The sequence below is a fragment of the Triticum aestivum genome, chromosome 5B (genome assembly GCF_018294505.1).
Source record: "Triticum aestivum cultivar Chinese Spring chromosome 5B, IWGSC CS RefSeq v2.1, whole genome shotgun sequence".
In the NCBI taxonomy this organism is placed as follows: Eukaryota; Viridiplantae; Streptophyta; class Magnoliopsida; order Poales; family Poaceae; genus Triticum; species Triticum aestivum.
The window spans coordinates 268,850,776-268,858,098 of NC_057807.1; positions in this window are offsets into that span (position 1 = coordinate 268,850,776).

Genomic DNA, 7,323 nt, shown 5'->3' on the forward strand with positions numbered 1-7,323 from the left:
GGACGAAAGCTTCTATCGATGTAGCTGGAGCAGGTGGAGTGGCTGCTGGAGGTGTCACTGAAGCTGCAGCTGCTAGTGCTAATGTGGTAGCTCTAGTATCAGGTACTGGCACTGCAGCTCACCTCTGACCTCTTGGCACTCGCTGAAAAGCATCTATAGTTGCCTTTCCTTTCTTCTCCTCTGCTTCCTCCTGGAGTTGCTCAACTGCTGTTTGAATTTCAGTCACTTTCATATCAAGATCATAGAATTTTTGTTCAATGATCCTCTCCAAGCTCTCCCGATTCTGAGTCAGGGTGGCCAAGCCCTTCTCAATCCTCAAAGTAGATTGGACCAAAATCCAAGTTGATCTTGTTTTCTCTTCAAGAATACTTGAGATGCCTCTTCAGCACTTGGCATCTTTGCAGCTTTTTCCGCCCTTGCCTTTGCTCTCTTCTCTTGTGCTTGCACTGATGAAGGTTCATTCTCATCCATTACAATTGTGTTGTCTTCAAATTATGGCTTGAGAGGTAAGTGCTCCTTGTCCAATAAGTAAGTGTAGGTGCCCATCTTTGAGTTGATGAGCACCTGAATGTGTGGAGCATACCCACAAGATCTTTTCTGATCAGCAGCTGTCCTCTTGATTGTCTCTACAATCAGACTCATGACCTTGAATTTTTGAGGCACATCAAAAATGTGCAGCAAGTTGATTGAATGTCCTCTTATCATCCTATGATCTCCAGATTTGGGCAACAAAGTATGCCTTAGGATGGTGTTGATAGTAGGCAGACCAGACAACAAGTGTTTCACTGAGCCCAACTTATGAGTTTCCAGGGCTTCATCAGGAATTTCCTTATACATACTTGCCATGGAGTTGTGGTCTTTCTTATTCTTGGCATACACATCCAAATCATCCTCATGGTCTTCTGGACCATTGATCAACGTTGCCCATTCTTCAACAGTTGACTTGTACCTTGTATCTTCAGACATCCACACTATCCTTCCATCTGGATAGAAATGAGTAGTGGAGTAGAATTGCATGATTAGCTCATCATTCCATTTGGTGAGCTTCTGTCCAACAAACTTGTCAACTCCACAAGATTTGAAGCTGTCATATACACCTGGAAAGTGATCTTCATTCTCTTTAATGTATTACCAATCAACCCATCTCATGTCACAGACAATTGGCTTCTTGTCAAGCAGAATGGTCTCACAGAAATCTTGTTGTTCTTTGGTGTTGAACCTATATTCTACTGCAGTTCTCCTTCTCACAGCATATGGATCATTTTTCCTCCAAAGTCGTAGACCTGCATCCTTTCTGATGTTCATGTCCTCTGCCACTAGATGAGTGTCATTGTGGTTTGGAATCTTTGGTTTGAGCTTTCTCAGCAGTTGGGCTTCAACATCTTCTTCTTGAACTTCAGGCACTGGGGCCTTGTTCTTCTCTTCAGCTGGGATGTTTCTGGTGCTTCTCTTGGGTGCAGACTTGGTGGTTTGAGCAGCAGCTTTGGGAGCAGGTCTGGGCTTAGATGTAGCAGCCCCTGACTTGATTGCATCTCCCATAAGCTTTTGGGACTTGGGTGCTGGTGCAACATCCTCTTCCTCTTCCTCTTCTTCTGAATCTCTCACCATAGTTGAATTTCCAAGAACTTATGCAGTTGTTGTTCTTGCCCTCTTCTTCTTCTTACCATCTCCAACTGCCTCACCATCATCTGATTCTATTGTGAATTTCATGGTTTCTCCTGTTGGAACTTTCCTTAGCTTTGACATTGGGACTCTCCTTGCTGGTGCCTTCTTGTTCATACCAGACTTTGTTGCAGCAGCAGTTCCATATTCTTTCATCAGCACTTTCTTCTTTGAGGTGACCTCATCCTCAACAGCAACATAGTCCTCATCCTCAGAGTCTGAGCTCCTCTTATTTCTTGTTCTAGTGGCTGCCTTGGGCAAGTTACTTGGTGTGCTCTTGCTGCCCTCATCATAGCTGCTTGAGGGACTAGTGCCCTCACTCATTTGCATTTGCTCTTCAGATTTATTCTGGCTATCACTCTGGTTAGACATCTTGGTAGGCAAACTGACAGCAAACCTTGTGAATAGATATAGATGAGGTAGAGTAGATGAGCATCACAAAGTGCAGAGATTTTGCAAAACAAATGAGTCAAAAACTTAGTTTTAGTTCTCTACTGAAATGATTTTGGAGCTACTGAATTGATAAACTCGGTGATACCGAAGCAACATTTGGAACCTAAACTAGTGAACTCGGTCAGACCGAGTCACAGTTCGGTGGCACCGAGATTGCTAGGGTTTCACAGAGAATTGAACTCGGTCAAACCGATTTGCAGTTTTCGGTCAGACCGAAAAGCGCATGTGCAATGGCCTAAGCCAAATCGGTGAGACTGATTTCTACAAATCGATCGGTCCGAGATGAGTTCAGCGGAGACCTAACCCTAAATTTTTGAATCAAACTTAACCTACGACGGAAAAGATCATGGCATTGTCCTCGTGCTTAGAATCAGAGGTAAATAGAGAGCACAAGGGGTCGAACTCATGCCCTAGTTTGGCAGGAGTTCACTACGGCGGCAACGGTGGAGCAGATTCCCGTTGGCAGCGACAGAAATCAGCGGCGGAGGTCGATCACGGCGAGAAGACGATCCGGAGACCCGAGGAGGCAGAGCAGGATACGCGTGGGCTGAGGGCTTTTGAAGAAATTTCCAAAATCTCACCCGTGGCTATATATATATATATCCCGACGCTATCGGTGTAACCGAGTTGAACAACTCAGTGGCACCGAGATGCAGAATTGCAAGCGGTTGCTGCAACTCGGTGTGACCGAAGTGTTCAAATCGGTTGCACCGAGATGAAAACCTAGATCAACTTAGTGAACTCGTATGATCTTCCGTATTACACTATAATGTAGCAGGCCTGAATTGATGAGATGGCTGCGCAAGATGCTCTGAATGAGGCTGCCTGGAACACGCCTGAGCCGGAACAGGAACAGCTTCAGGAGAACGGGTGGCGAGCATGGCTAGTTATTCCCCTGCCGTACTCTGGTTTCAGATTTAGGACTTTTTTCTAGTATGATGGGCCGTCCCTAATGGATGGCATCGACCCTGAGCACAATATTCAGGACAACTTGTCTGATGTTTGGTCTTCAGAGGAGGAGATTGAGGCGGTTGAGGCTTTTGCTGACAGGTTCATTCTTGGCAATCCTACGGCTCGTCTGGCCTTTGTCAGAGCAGGAGGTGATTCAGTAAGTCTTATGGTAGCAATGGATTAGGAACTACTGCTTTGGATTGGTGGCATGCTCAAGCGCATATATACACCAGCCCTTACTGATGTGCAGATGGAGAATATCATGCTCACACTCAATCCTTTCAGGGTTCTCCAAACTCACCTGAACTCGATCTCTGTTGCCTACATGATGAGTATTATGCCAGAACCAGATGTCATGTCTGTCATATTTGGTGCTCGTTTCCAGTTGGGAGCTACTGTTATTCCTCGCAACTTTCTGCAGGAAGGCTTGCTTGTTATAGCTAACGCTGTTGATACTGAATGGAGTTTGGATAATAGATCCCCTGGGCTCAAGGCCATCACTGCACATCTGATCTCTAACCCTGAAAGTTACCAATCATCTTCTGCTACACTGCCTGAACATGGGAATGCCCGCCAGATGCTTGCCTCGATGTCCTTGTTTACTGTTGCTAGCTCGCGCAATACTATAGTGCCTCTTGACACTACTGCTGTCAGAAGAAGCACTAGATCGACCAAGTATGACGGCTTCAAGGTCACTCAGGTCTCTGACAACAAGCAACCCAGATCGCGAGTGAGGGCTCGCGTGGTGCCATCGGTTTCAGCTGTCTCCAGGGCTGCTGCTCCTGCACAAGTTGCCGCAACCCCCTGCCCGCCTCCTACCTCCATCGAGGAAATTCAACAGGTGGGTGTTTGCTGCGGGATTGCTCCTAATGATCTGTCTGCTGAGAAGTTGTTGGATGGCTAGTCGACGGCATCTGAAGGTGATATCTAATCTCTCCTTTCGTCATGAATAAATCTTGGAATGTGTTATCATGGAATATCAGAGGTATAAACTCTAATAACAAACTTTTGTCCCTTAGAAATGCTATTGATACTAGTGTTTGTTCGATGCTATGTATCCAGGAAACTAAGCATGAATCTTTTGATCTAGCATTTATTAAAACTTTCTGCCCAAGCGCTTTGATAAATTTGTCTTTGCGCCTTCGCTGGGTGCCTCGGGTGGTATTATCACTATTTGGAACAACTCTATGTTTGTGGGCACGCCATGGTTTATTGATTCCTTTCCTGTGGGGATCTCTTTTGTTTCAACACAATCCAATGAGACTTGGAAACTTGTCAATGTTTATGGTCCTTGTTCTGGCCAGCGATGGGTGGAGTTTAGCACCTAGTTATTTGATCTTAATATACCTGACAATGAAAATTGGTTAACCCTGGGCGACTTGAATTTCATTCGATCCATGACTAATAGGAACAAACCAGGGGGAGACGCTGCTGACATGTTGCTGTTCAATGAGATCATTAGAGCGTAGTCATTGATGGAGCTTCCTATCAAAGGCCGATCGTTTACTTGGAGCAATATGCAAGATGATCCCTTACTTGAACAGTTGGATTGGTTCTTCTGGTCGTCAAATTGGACCACTTCGTTCCTGAACAAGATGGCTTTACCTCTTGGCAAACTTGTGTCCGATCATATTCCCTGTGTTGTGGCCATTGAGTCCAAAATCCCCAAGTCCAAATTATTCCGATTTGAAATTTTTTGGGTCAATCATGTGGGATTCTTAGATGTGGTATCTGCTTCTTGGTCCAAATCTTGCCATGCACCGAACTCCGCTGCCTTCATCTGCAAAAAGCTGAAAAACTTATGCTACGATCTCAAGCATTGGAGTCGTGGCATTTCGAAGCTGAAAATTTTGATTCAGAATAGTAATGAGGCTCTTACTAGGTTGGATGATATTGAGGACAAAAGAGTTCATTTTACTCAAGAAAAAAACTTCAGGCGCATTCTTAAGTTACACCTGAACACTCTGCTAAAATATCAGAATGATTACTGGAGGAAAAGGTGCGTTGTTAGGTATTTCAGATTCACTGACGAGAACACTAAACTTTTTCAGTCCCTTGCGACTGAGAGGTTTAGTCATAACTCCATTGCCAACCTAAGTGATGGAGATGTGATCGTTAGTGACCATGTTGGTATGGAGGGAGTCTTGTATAAAACATACAAAGAACGCTTGGGCTCTTCTAAGCCTACCTGCATGCATTTTGACCTCTCTCGGATCATCAGACGGATTGATGGCTCGGATGAATTGTCGACACCATTCACAAATGATGAGATTGATGCTGTGATCAAAGAAATGCCGGCTGGCAGGGATCCTGGCACCGATGGGTTCAACGGTTGCTTCCTCAAAAGTTGTTGGCGGATAATCAAAGAAGATTTCTATAGGATGTGCCAAGATTTTCATGAGGGCAACCTTGATATATCCAATATCAGTGAAGGGTATATTACCTTGATCCCGAAGATCTCATCCCATGAGACTTCCAATGATTACCGACCAATAACCTTGCTCAATTGCTGCCTCAAAATTGTCACAAAAATCTTGGCTAGTTGTGTGCATAAAGTCATCCTCAAGATCATCCACATGAATCAGTATGGCTTTCTTAAAGGGAGGACCATCCAAGACTGTCTTGCGTGGACATTCAAATATATTCATCAGTGTCAGGCGTCGTCACGTCAGATTATGCTGCTCAAACTAGACTTCACCAAGGCGTTTGACACAATTGAGCATGCACCAATGTTGGAGATTATGCGACACATGGGGTTTGATGACAAGTGGCTTCGCTAGATGGAAACTATTTTTGGCTCCGGTGTTTCTTCTGTTCTCCTTAATTGAGTCCCTGGCAGAAAGTTTCAGTGTAAGTGTGGGGTGAGGCAGGGGGACCCCCTGTCACCACTGATTTTGTCCTCGCTGTTGACTTATTGCAAGATGCTGTAAATGATGCCTTTGCTCGACGTCTGATTGACCTGTCAATCCCATGCAATCGCCATGGTGATTATCCCATGGTGCAATATGCGGACGACACCATCTTGGTGATGCCAGCCTGCCCAGATCAAGCTGCCTGCATGTAACTCCCTCGATGCGGCTATATCTCCCACGTGTCGAGGCACGACTTAGAGGCATAACCGCATTGAAAGCAATGTCGCAAGTCGGGAAATCGTTACACATCCCATGTAATACATAATAAAAGGGGGAGATAACATAGTTGGCTTACACTCGCCACGTCACATCAGAGTACATAAATAACATCCATCAATATGCGTTTGGTTCTTGACAAGCTCAGGGAACATCAGTTCTACGCCAAGTTCTCCAAGTGTGAATTTTGGCTCGATGAAGTTCTTTATCTTGGTCATATCATCTCTGCCAAGGGCATTTCCGTGAATCCTGAGAAGGTGTCCGCAATTGTGAATTGGGAACCTCCTCAGAACGTGAAGCAACTCCGCAGTTTCCTCGGTCTCGCAAGCTATTGCAGAAGATTCGTTGAAAACTTTTCTAAGATCGCCAAGCCTCTCTCAAATCTTATTCAGAAGCACGTCAAGTACGTTTGGTCTCCGGGGTGTGATATTGCTTTCAACACTTTGAAAGAGAAGTTGATCACTGCTCCAGTTCTGACTCCGCCTGATGAAACCAAGCCGTACGAGGTCTTTTGTGATGCCTCTCTCCAAGGTCTCGGTGCTGTACTGATGCAAGAGAAGAAAGTTGTTGCTTATACCTCTCGCCAGTTGAAACCTAATGAGAAGAACTACCCCACTCATGATCTCGAGTTGGCGGCAGTTGTGCACGCTTTGTTGACTTGGAGACATCTTCTATTGGGAAGAAAAGTGGACATTTTTACTGATCACAAGAGTCTCAAGTACATCTTCACCCAGCCTAATCTCAACCTCAGGCAGACTCGATGGGTCGAGATGATTCAAGAGTACAATCCGAGTATTGAGTATACTCCAGGCAAGGCTAATGTGATTGCTGACGCTTTGAGCAGGAAAGCATATTGCAACAGTCTGATTCTTAAGCCTTATCAACCCGAGCTTTGTGAAGCTTTCTGCAAACTTAATCTGCAAATTGTTCCTCAAGGTTTCCTCGCCAACCTTCAAGTCTCTCCTACCTTAGAAGACCAGATTCGCCAAGCCCAACTTCTTGATGCTATGGTGAAGAAGGTGAAGATTGGTATTGCAAAGAGTCAGTCCAAGTACAAGTGCTACCGACTTGATGACAAGGACACTCTCTTCTTCGAGGATCGAATTGTTGTGCCCAAAGGTGAACTTCG